General features: G+C 34.5%; 1 long non-coding RNA gene across 1 annotated transcript; it reads left to right on the top strand.

Annotated features, from left to right (window-relative positions):
• The first annotated feature begins 4,399 nt into the window (after positions 1-4,399).
• LOC125609260 lies at positions 4,400-7,080 on the top strand. The gene is made up of 5 exons (XR_007339669.1): positions 4,400-5,529; positions 5,623-5,709; positions 5,790-6,154; positions 6,263-6,396; positions 6,651-7,080. It is a non-coding gene; the product is annotated as an uncharacterized LOC125609260 (long non-coding RNA).
• The last annotated feature ends 5,734 nt before the right edge of the window (positions 7,081-12,814 follow it).

Consider the following 12,814-nt stretch of genomic DNA (forward strand, 5'->3'; position numbering starts at 1 on the left):
GTTTCTCTTTTTCCGGTTTGGTAAATGGTTTTGGTTTAGTATGAAAATTTGTTTGTCATAATTCGGTGATGATACGATTTTACTGAAACTTTTGTTTGGTTTTAAAAAACATAAACTCCGATTTCAAATGAAATTTAGTATAGTTTGGTTGGTTCTGTTTTTTTGGTTGAACCCGAAATTAAAGAAGAAAATGTATACACAGAAGCACCAACCGATCGGCCAATCAAACCGAAGCCATAGTTCTGAAAAATTCTCGCAGATTGGTTTTCTTCCATCCTAACCGAATTAAAATCAAACTCATCAATTCTGGTTTTTCATTCGGTTTAGACTAAATGTCCAGGCCTAATTATCTAGTTATCAAGTGAAGGGGAAAACTTAGTAAAAGTGGTATATTCGTATATCCACACGTCTATTCTTGTAATTGGTTTTATTTATAATTAATTAATTTTCGGATAAAAAATACAAAACAAATTTAAAATATTATTTTAAGAAATTTATCATCATTAGTACCTGACGCTTAGGGGGTGTATTTAATGTAAAGTTTGACTTGATTTAATTTTTAATGAGATTTTAAATAATTTCAATGAATTGAATAGTAAAAAGTGATTTTATTAAACAACTCAAAAATATCACATAAAACCATGAAATTTTAATTTTTTTTTTTTTTACTAAGAAACTCCACCCAAACACTTTAAACCACTTGAAAACGTTAAAACTTTACAACTTAAAATATTTTCAAAAACAATAGATTAGAGTATTTTATGAAATGTCAAATTCAATAATAATGAGTTTTAAATGAATTTTTAAAATTTGTGTTTGAATAAAAGTAAATTTCTCATTTTTATTTAGCAAAAACAGCAATGACTCCTCAAGAACCATATTGTTATTTAGATTATGAGTCTACTTCGTCCTCTTTGCCGTCCATTTTGTAATTACTTGTTGGTTTTGACATCTCAAATCAATACACTTGAATGATTTAACGGTCAAATTCTCCAGCTCACCTATCTCCCCAAACAAAAAGTAAATCTATACTAATACTCTTTCGGTTTCATTAAGATAGAAGTTTTAGAAAAAAAATTGTTTCACAAAGATAAATTTTTTATGTTTTCTGTACAAAAATTACAAATTTCAATAAAATTAATTAGATTTATTGAAAGATTATTGGTTAAAAAATATTGGAATTTGATAATTTAAAAAAAATGATGCATGATTAATGTGTTCTTTTAATATGTGTATAAACATCGAAGTATTTATGTTTTTTTTTAAAAGGAAGGAGTACTTTATTTGTTTAAAAAGAATAATATCAATTCTATGAACAACCATATATCAGTGTCTACATCAATTTTTGCAATAAATAACTTATTTTAACCAAGTATTATATGATAATGATTTCTCTAACTTTTCTTCCTCTATCTGCGTCTTATCACCACATACATACTTTTGAAAAACCAAAACATATGTCGGCCAAATTCATTACCGAAAAGGTTGTAGATACTAAGAATCTGTGTAGTTAATTTCTGTTTGGAAAAGAGATGGATATACTACTTTTTATTGTTTGCATGATCGCTCAGACGCAAATCAACTCAAAGCAATAAAAGATAGTCGTCTCTCGCACAAACTTTCGGGTTCTCACCTAACTTCGGGTGCTAAACTTTATTAGGGCAAACAAATTCAAAAGAAACGCTTACTATAAGGCATAAGCCATTGATTTGTTCAGTTTTTATAAATTAACATTTCGTATTATTGTAGCTATTACCTAGAGGATGCATTTGAGATGAGTATTATTTGTTTTTGGGAAATAGTCTCTTTGAACGTGACTGCACTAAACTTTTTTGGACGCTCGTGACTCGTGACGGGATTACATTGGCTGTGAAATATAATGATTAATGCTGCTACTGTGATACACCAATGGAGTTTGTCCAAGTGTAGCATGTTCTGTAAGAGGTTTATATACTCCATCACCTTATCTCATTCTTCTCTTCTTCTTTTTTTTTGTTGTTGGTCGAATGAAATATCTTATCTATCTAAAATGAGTAATGTTTATAAATCACAGCGAAAATGTGTTTTTATTATGGCCAGTCGATGCCCATAAAACATAGTATTAAAAATAAATTTTGAAAGTAATCATTTTGAGTATTTAAATAGCATGTCTTTTGTAACAGTTAAAGTAAGGGTTAAGCCGTTTAGTTTGTACATCTCTCTGGTACCTTAAGAGCCAAATTAACTAAAATATTTTTCTAAGTAATAAAACTGACATTTTTCTAAGTATTGATTTGTAATCATATTTTTCGTGCCTGGTTAGGATTCTCGTGTCCACAAATTTTAATTTCATCAGCATGTGAGTTTTGACGGTTCTTCCTTTATTATCAATTTATTTCATGGAGTATATGTTTTATTTTGGTATATCCACATATTATATATATGTATGCGACAACTGGTGTAGAGAAACCGTTGGTTTCAAGCGTTATATGATCATATGCTAAAAGCTGGGAGATATATGTGACGAAACTTAGAAGAATATATGAATAATTGACAAGTGGTTGGACCCATTTTGAAAGACTTTTTGTTATATAAATCATAATTTTGGCTCTTATTTCGCTATAAGAGATAAGACAAAATTGACCAGCTCCTTGTAATCACTGGAAATGTAATTATATATGAAATGATTCGATTTACACATAATATTCCTACACTATAAATCGAGGACACATTCCACCATTTTTTGTGTTTGAGTTAATATTATCACAGTATATATGATATATAATCGTTAAACTTCAGTTTTAACCATAATTAATTGCTGTAAACTCATTCTCTAACGAAGATCATATTTGATCATTCTATCACAAATATGTTTGTTTGTTTGCTAAGTTCTATCTACCAAAAAAAAAGTTCTATCTACCACAAACTTTGCATTGCTACGTTATCTTTGTTTTTTTGGGGTAGTAGCGTGAGCCTCTCTAGCTCTAATTACTACGTAGAGCCGTGAAGTTTGTTTTTTGGGTAAATACCGAGTCTTCAAGTTTGGAACCTGTCTATCTATAGCTCCATGTTCGACTCTCTACATGTGCCCCAACTAGATACGTGTCCTAGTTTTACAAGTGTGTTTACTTTCTCTCTCGTGAATTAAATCCATACAGGTCAATTGAAATTGGATTGTACCCACAAAAACATTGTAGCCATATATTCTTGTCATGACCAGTGGCGGAGCCAGCATAGAACCATGGTGGTCATATGACCCATGTGAACTTTGATTTGTTAAAAAAATTCTTTGTATTTTGTAAAGAAAATTTTGATGAAATTGGTTTAGTGACCCATACAAGATACACTTATATTAAATTGACCCATGTGAAAGAATTTTCTCCCTCCGCCACTGGTCATGACAATGTCCTTCTCCTTTTAGTGGTTATCCTAATAACTTAAAAGAATATGCGCTTTCTCAACCGACTATTTTGGACGAGATTCATTTGAACATCACCCGTGATAATATTTTTAAAAATTGAACAGAACCCATAAGATTTTTGAGGCGATATAATGTTTTGTTCGAATATATGACTACGTTCGATTTATGTATGTGTTGTATATATAATCAAAGGTCGTAAAGATAAAAGGTCCACTACAATATTTGTGCCTTCTCAATTTTGTATTGACGCCATATATCATTTCATCGGTCTGCATTTCAATCTCATCCTACTATATATTGGAAAACACATACGTGGATTAGTTTCATGCAATAAAGAAAAAAAATTGTACTAGTTATTAGACATTAACATCACTTCGTATCATTTACCGAAAATGCTAACAAATAAAAGTTCCATTTCCGACCATTTTGAAACCTTTTTGTCCACGTAATTATGCAAAACTACCAAAGGCTTTTCTATCTTTCACCGCACACTTACGGGTTATCAAAAAAAAATATCACATAACCCAAAAAAAAAATATCACATAACCTATACCAGTTTTAATTTATAATCAAAGAGCATTCGTTTACGAATCATGCTTCTCCAATATAAAATGTATTCATTACTTACTACTTCTTCGTCATTTTGTATACCTAAATAATTAAAATCGCATCTTTCTTTTACAATGTTATATGCTTATATACACATGTGCTGCTGTTGCTGTGTATGCATACTTGAGTCTAAATGTGAATGTCTAATAATTATCCCTGAAAATGATATGTCGTTGGTTACAAATGAGATTATTAGTTCAAATTTACTAAAATTTAAACACAGAAAATTACAAAATGAAATCTTATTATTTGAATAAAATATTGGAGTTGGTGGACCTAAACGCTAAGAAGAGTGCACATGCACATATGACCAATGATTCCCCACAAACAATCAGACATCTGAGACCCTAATCGCATCAAACCACGTGCCTCTCTTCCGTTGCATTTGTTTTATTTGTTTCGTATTCTCCATTAACGAGAAGCCTAACGATCGAATATGAAAATTACAGAAAGTAAAACTTAGAAATTGAAAGAAATTAGTAAAATTGAGAGGGAAATTCAATTCGTTAAGATAACTGTTGGAACTTGGAACAATGGCTTCGAGGCTTTGACTGAGAGGGAAATTCAATTCGCTAAGTTTTTGTAGCGCAAGCAAAAATAAAATCATTCACATTATGTTAGAAAATGTGAGATTTTATTTGCTACACATTTATTGAAAGCTCAATCACCAATGAAATATTTCAGTCTCATGCATTTTTATCCCATCAAATGCGATTGTTTAAATCACATATGTAATTTACATCGTATTGTTTTTTATGAATGAGTTATATTGAAATTAACCGGTGTACTACATGGGAAGCATATTGTTTTATTTCCAGTCATAACATTTTTTTTTTTGAACACCCAGTCATCTATACTATACTAAAAGCAGAATAACAAACCCTATGAGATATGTCACCTAGGATCAGAAAATCAGCCACTAATATTGCAGCAATCATCCATGTCATCTCTCTATAATATTGATTTGAGCTTCGTGTTTTGTATTGGGTTTCTATTTTAACTTTTCTTATTTTGTTTTGGGCTTCTTCTCCTTACGTCGACTCATTCTCTCTTCTCTCTTTGATGATTCCGCCGTTCTTCTTTCACCTTTAGCCTTCCACCTCTTCCATTACTCTTCTCTCCAAATCCGTTTCATCACATACCTTCATCGCCTCCTCCGCGACTGCTAAACCAAACGGGAAGTCCACCGCTTTTGTTCCCTGAGACAGTGAAGAAAACGATCTCGACTCTCTTCTTCTGCGGTAACAACGATTCAGTGGCACATTACTTTCAATCGCCCATGATGAGGTCATTCAGACATTCCCACGACCTTCTGTTCAATTTATCTTCACCTTCTTCTACATCACAAGGGACACAATTTTGTTATAAGGTCACCACACAAATACTCTTTTGTTAGTCGAGATACAAAACAGAAGCCAAAATCATAATTAAGTCAAATCAACAAGGAACCCAACTTCAACCCTCTACATACGTTCATGATGACAACAAGAAACTACTCTTCAATTGGCTCCATACACTCCGTAATCACCTTCTTCTTCTTCTTTTTTTTGTTCATGCAGGATTATGAGATTTTTAAGATTTCATTGATACTTACTTTGATTTGTTTATTGAAGGATCTGAAGAAGAAAAAATCATTGATGAAGTCAGGGAGATAAATGATCAGACTTTTAAATTTCACAAGATGGATGAAGAAGAAGAAGGTGATTAATTCTTTAGCCAAGTTCACCCATTTTTTAAAAAAGTAAGAGGAAAATCAAAATTAACTATCAGATTCCTGCAGTTTCCATTGAAGATGTACCAGATGTAAAAGAGGAGAGCTATGTGCTTGAGTTTCGCCTTAACCTTCTCCAAATGATTCATTGATTTAAGTTATTGGCCGTCCCATCCACTTATGACCACTCATATGATCAGTATAAAGGTTGAACTGTTGTGTTCCTTAGAAAAGGACTATATATGCATCTTTACTCCATGTTTTATAAAGGTGTCCTCAAACGTTGTAATCTGGCGGGTTTCATCTGAACCTCTGTTCGATTCTTGGATCTGACATCTGATCTTTTGTCGCTTTCCATGAGTAGAAGATGTTGCAGATGCGTACAAAGCCATCGAGTTGGAGCTTACATTGGCAATAGCGTATTTCAGCAATGGGTATGATTTTTTCATCAATTCTTTGTATCAAGGGGTGAAATATTTTTCTCGGTTTATTCATTTATCTGTTTTGAAGCAGAGAATGCTTATTATAATTTGTGATCTCAGGAAGAGGCTATCAAGCTACATGACCCGAAAAGGAGGTTGGATTGCTCAAGGGTTCTTCAATGAGTGAGATTTCTGAGCTGAAGAAACAAACAAAGATATCGTATGAGAGGCAGCTTAACCGCATCACAGAGATGGTAATTTCTGTCATAAAATTGACTTCATTGTTAATTTCTGCTCTCCCTGAAGGTGCCATGGTATGTGGTTGTGCTTTATTTGTCAGTACATTTAAAGAATCAGTAGATTGCATTGTGTTGTTTATGTTATGTAATGGGTTTTTAGGCATCCCTTACTCTTTGCGGTGTTCCTTAAACATTGTTCATGAGCTAAAAGCCACGTTTGTTAGTTCATATTTAGTTTTTTTTTTTGTTTTTCTTTTACTGTTGTCCAGATTGAGACATAGCTGAGAGAAACGGCGAAGACGCTGGAGCGAAAGACTTGAAAAGCGGAAGAGAGCATATGATGTTCTGAAATGGTCAAGCGATGAGATTAAGAAGCTGAGAAAAAAATTGGAGAGGGCGAAAATAGACCAAAGGAGCTGCAAAAAAAACTGGGGAAATGCATCAATCTGCAATTGAGAATCAATTTATGTATTCTATGAGGTTCCATAAAAGAAAAGACTAAGATTTTTGAGAAGAGGCCAAAATTCTTAGTTTAGAGTTATTGTTGGTTTGTATGATTTAAATATCAAGTTCGGGTAGATTTGTGTAAAAACTTTGTTCTATAGTTTGGTTTGGGGTGGACAATGATATTATTTGTATGTGTAGATCAATTTTTGATTCAATTTTATTTCTATTATAAAACTGTTCAAGTTGGTATTATTATTATTATTTTTTTTGGCATGTTCAAGTTGGTATTATAATTCAATGATTAGTTGAGTCTGTTAAGTTGTGTTCAAAAAAAAAAAATTGAGTCTGTTAAATTGATGACAAAAAGAAAGAACTCAGTGATTTTAAAGTCAAAATAAAGTTTAAACGAATTGTAAATTTTACAATTTATTTACACAAAACTAAAAAAAATGTATTTAAATCATAACTAGGTTTAGTTAGTTTTTACTCATCCTACTTATCATCCTATATATGATTTCCAGTAATAAGAAACAAAAATTGTGAGTTCAAATTATTTTAAATTTGTTAGACACAAATCGATGAATAAATACAAACAAATTTTAAAATATATACCAATTTAATAGTTTAAAATCGATTGTATTATATATTCACGAAATATGGTTATATATAAGTGTCAACTTTTTAAGTTAACTAAAAACTATATGAATACCCTGGGCGTAGCCCGGGAAAATCTCTAGTAACATTTAAAATGTCAAATTTGATCCATCTGAATCTATCACTAATGATCATTGGCTTCTTAAAAGGCCAATGAAATGTTTGATGTTTAAATATACTTGGCAGTGTGCACGTTAATTATCTGGAGAATCTCGATAAGGGCACTCATATTCATTATCATATTAGTCTAAAGAAATCGGACTGGCCATAATCAATATAATTTTATCATGTTAGATTATTAATCTATGGCAATTGGATTGGCCATAGTCTATTTTTATACAGTAGCTAGATACATTATCATGTTAGATATATATACACTGGAACGTAGCTAATATATTGAATTTTTCACATCTTTTCACTCTATTTAAAGAAAACAATATCTAACATTCGAGTATCAGTTTACGCTTTGGGGAGCTCTGTGTTTTAGCTACACGACGTCTGTTGAGGCTGATGCCTTGGGCCGGGCTGCGGACCGCTCTCTTCTTAGTTGGTGTTTTTGCGATCTTTTTCTTCTCAGTTCCTCTCAGAGTCATTCGCGTAGACGGAAGGGACACAGAGGGTGGGAGAGGTCCAAGTCTAAGTGAGACATGACTCCAAAGCTAAAGGAAAGGGGAAAGCATCCTCACAACCAGCAGCTGTCTTGATTCCCGCCATAACAAAGAAGAAGAAGACGGGTTTTCGGACAGCTCCAGACTCTCTTCCTTAGCGAGTGTGAGCTGGAACTGTCAGGGCATAAGGAACCCACTGACAGTTCGCAGGCTCCGGGAGATACGAACTAAACTCTCCCCCGACATCATGTTCCTTATGGAGACAAAGAACCAAGATGAAGCTGACCTCAACACTTTTAGAAGTTCTGCGTACTCCAATCATTTTACGGTCCCTCCCGATGGGCTCAGTGGAGGACTCGCACTCTCCTGGAAATCAAGTGTTCTCCTCGATGTGTTGTACTCATCACCCAACATTATCGACACTTGTATCACAAATCATAATAAAACCTTTTTTGTCTCGTATGTCTATGGAGCACCCCGCAAAGAGTAAAGAGCAGCCTTCTGGAACAAACTTTCAGAACTGGGCGCGCAACGGCAAGAGGCTCGCGGATCTCCGGCGATAAACCATCTCTTGTTCGCCGATGATACGATGTTTTTCTGTAGATCGGACAGAGATAGCTGCACTGAACTGATGTCCATCCTTAACCGTTATGAAGCGGCCTCCGGACAATGCATTAACCGGACCAAGTCTGCGATTACTTTCTCCTCTAAAACGCTCCCGGCCACCAAAGTCAATGTGAAGAATGCCCTTGGGATTGCGAGTGAAGGTGGCATCGGAAAGTACCTTGGTTTACCGGAACACTTTGGTAGAAAGAAGCGGGATATTTTCTCCATGATAGTTGACCGGATCCGGCAAAGGGCTCATAGCTGGAGCTCAAAACTTCTCTCGGGGGCTGGAAAATTAGTTTTGCTAAAATCCGTTCTAGCTGCGATGCCGTCGTATGCGATGTCATGTTTTAAGCTTCCACAGTCCCTCTGTAAACAGATACAATCCGTCTTGACTCGGTTTTGGTGGGATCTCAAACCGGAAATAAGACGACTTTGTTGGGTATCATGGGAAAAGCTCACGTTGCCGAAAAACGCTGGGGGACTAGGCTTTCGCGACATTGAACATTTCAATGATGCTCTCCTAGCAAAGCTCGCTTGGCGTTTACTCAAACATCCTGATTCACTACTTGGCCAGATCCTCCTAGAAAAGTACTGTCGACAGAATGATCTCCTCTCCTGCTCTTCCTCGGGTGCCATGTCACATGGTTGGAGGGGAATTCTAGCTGGCCGAGAAGTTATTAAGAGGGGCTTAGGCTGGGCAGTGGGTACAGGAAAGGACATCAATGTGTGGAGCGAAAATTGGCTCTCAACAGGCGAAATATCACGCCCCATGGGGCCTCCAAATTTCCAAGAGCAAGATCTGACGGTGCAAGACCTCATTCTCCCCTCAACGGGAGAGTGGAATGTTAGTGCCATACGAGCCCACCTACCTCAGTATGAGGACACAATCCGACTGTTACAGCCTAGTGCTTTTGAGATGCAAGATACCTTAGTGTGGCTGCCTGAGAAGTCGGGATCATATTCCACAAAGTCGGGTTATGCGCTGGCAAAATTACAGGGCAATGGCCAAGAATCAGAAGAGGCTCTTCACCATTTTAACTGGAAAACGTGTGTCTGGAGCATAGCAACTTCACCTAAGCTAAAGCTCTTTCTATGGAAACTATCACACAAAGCCTTACCAGTGGGTGACGCTCTGGTACGACGAGGCATTATTGTCACTGGGGAGTGCAAGCGGTGTGGTGGAAGAGAGAGTGAAATCCATGCGTTCTTTCAATGCATGTTTGCTGCAAAAGTGTGGGATCTCTTGCCCGCTCTACAAAAGCCCCTCGCCTCCACTGCATCAATCTTACAACTTCTTGAAAGAGGTAAACGCATTATCAATCTTCCTCCTTCGGGAGTCTCGCAGCCGCTTTACCCCTGGATATTATGGAACCTATGGACTAGCAGAAACCAGCTCCTGTTCGAAGACAAGAATTATTCAGAGCTGGAGGTCCTCAACAAAGCTATCCGAGATGCACAAGAATGGAGCTGGGCTCAACCACTCAGCTCGCAAAAACCTACGACTAACATAGCCCCCCCACCGAGTATATGCAACGATCCCTCTGTCTTACTCTGTTTTACAGATGGTGCTTGGGATGCAGGTTCGAAAAAATGCGGGTTGGGATGGGCTTTCAAAGACAAGGCGGGTTTGCTTCGGGCGCAAGGTTCTGGTGCAAGGGGCTATGTCAATTCCGCCCTAATGGCAGAAGCTCTAGCACTTAAGACTGCGATCTCGGCTGCAATCCACTTAGGTTTCCTCAATCTGAGGTGCCTCTCAGACTCTAGTAGTCTCATCTCTCTGCTCACCACAGATTCCTCTGTCACTGAGCTCCAAAGGATCCTCCACGACATCCGCGTGTTGAGTAGTTCCCTTTTATCTGTTTCATTTGCTTTTACGCCTCGAGCTTCAAATGTATGTGCGGACGATTTAGCCAAATCAGGCCTACGCTTGTTTGTAAACTCTCCTCCTCTAATGGAGTAACTCTGTTTATTTTGAATTATGAATGAATGTTTGACCAAAAAAACAATATCTAACATTCAAAAATGCGACTGCCTCCAGTTAATAATTAGTTAATTACTTTATATTCTTAACCGGCAAACATAAATAATCAATAAGTTATACATTTTGTAATAAATAGTATTAATCAGCCCTATAGTTCATAAGTCGATTTCAAATGGATGAGAACATCAAACTTTTGTTATTCACAAAAGAATAAGTTAATCATTTTGTGTCCTCGACTCAAAGCTACAACGATCTTGTAGTGTAGCATAAAAATAACTGTATGAACCAGTCGTACACTCAATGACAAACAACATATACAACTAATTATCATACCGTATATATTAAAACATATTTATGTTATTGTACTTAGAAGTATGCGAATTTCAACTAAAGAATGAGAATACGTGGATTAATCAGAGATTTTAAAGGCAAGACGTACGATCCATTATACAATCTTTTTTTTTTTTTTGCTAACCGAGTATCCTGGCTCCACCGTGGTGGTCCAGACTAGAGATCGAAGTGAGCATGGGCTCGAAGGTCACCAGGTGGCTCACCGTGTAACGGTCTTCGGTCTCGGATGCTGCAGCCCATATGTAAATTCCGCAGTGGCAAAGGCTCGAACCCAGGGGCGAGCACTCCAGCTGGAACTCCTTTACCACTAGACCAAAGCAACTTGGTTAAATGGTCGAAACTAATTACAATCTTTACACGGATCAATATACATGTAAACATTTAAAGTTAAACATACAGAGCGCATCCACGAAAACCAGGACCTATAACCTTTATTAAGCTTTCACAAAGACAAAAAGTTGTATAGTGGTTAGAAGACACACTTGCATCTGAACAAAGCTTCGACTACTATGTCTTGTCAAACGAAAGGCACATAATGCAAAATTTAACTAGCGCTCAGAGACCTCGACCTTATGTTAACTTTTGACACTGATCGTGTATTTATTCGTTTTACGTAATAGAACATGTAATTAATTTTATTAGTTGCTAGTTTTTTTCTATCAGTAGAGGAAGAATAAAAAATTTAATGTACATATATGGCGATAGTGATTTTGAATAATCGACACTAGGTTAAGACCCGCGCCTTGCGCGGGATGAACATTATATATATATATATTATTTTATATATTATATGTTTCTAACATATTATGAAATAATAAATATATATTTAATAATTAAAAAGTCACTAACTATTACTTATATAATTAAATTGGTGCGAAGATATAAATAAAAGTTTATTAATCTAAAAAATATTTTTTTTCTATTTGATAAGGTATATAATTAAATTTAAGTGATAGTAACATATATATAGTATATTTTAATATTAATATTTATTAAATGATACTTTCTACTCATATGTTTTTTGTATTTGTTATAGCAAAAAAAAAATTACTAATAACAAAATTTTCACTATAGAATTAATAGTTTAAGTAATTTATAATATTTTTTCAAATTTTTCATCAAAAAAATTTGTCCAAAGTAAATATCAAAATTAAGATATTTATGCATTTTTATATGGCATATAATTTAATTTAAAATGATATATATATATATTTTTATTTTTAATACTTATTAAATGAGACTTTCGACTTATATGATTTTTTAATCATTTGTATCATGTCCTAACAAAAAAAATAAATCATGGATCACAAAATTTGAATATGAGACTTTTAACAGTTTTGGTAGTTTATACTCGTTTTTAAAAATTGAAAATATAACATATAAAGAAAAAATTTCATTTTTATTATATGGTTAATATGATTGTTTAATTTATTTTAATAGTTTAAAATTATACAAATATTAGATACCTTCATTTTTATTAAATCTTTATTATTCAAAATCATTAATTGTCATATATACTTTAGCCACTTTAGGAAATTCCGTAATTTTATTTAAGGAAATAGTAAATCACATTAATAATGTATTTATGGTTAGTTTAATAAAAAGCTTATTATATATTTAGATGGACCAAACTATTTCTCTAAGGATTCTAAGAATCATTCTAGTGATGACAAGTGGCTACAAAATAATGTTGTAATGCTTCTCAAATAATATATAGGGGATTTTAAAGCTTGAATGCAGGGTTTAGTTACTATATTAGTCAACACAGAATTTAATTACTTTG

The sequence above is a fragment of the Brassica napus genome, chromosome A5 (genome assembly GCF_020379485.1).
Source record: "Brassica napus cultivar Da-Ae chromosome A5, Da-Ae, whole genome shotgun sequence".
In the NCBI taxonomy this organism is placed as follows: domain Eukaryota; kingdom Viridiplantae; phylum Streptophyta; class Magnoliopsida; order Brassicales; family Brassicaceae; genus Brassica; species Brassica napus.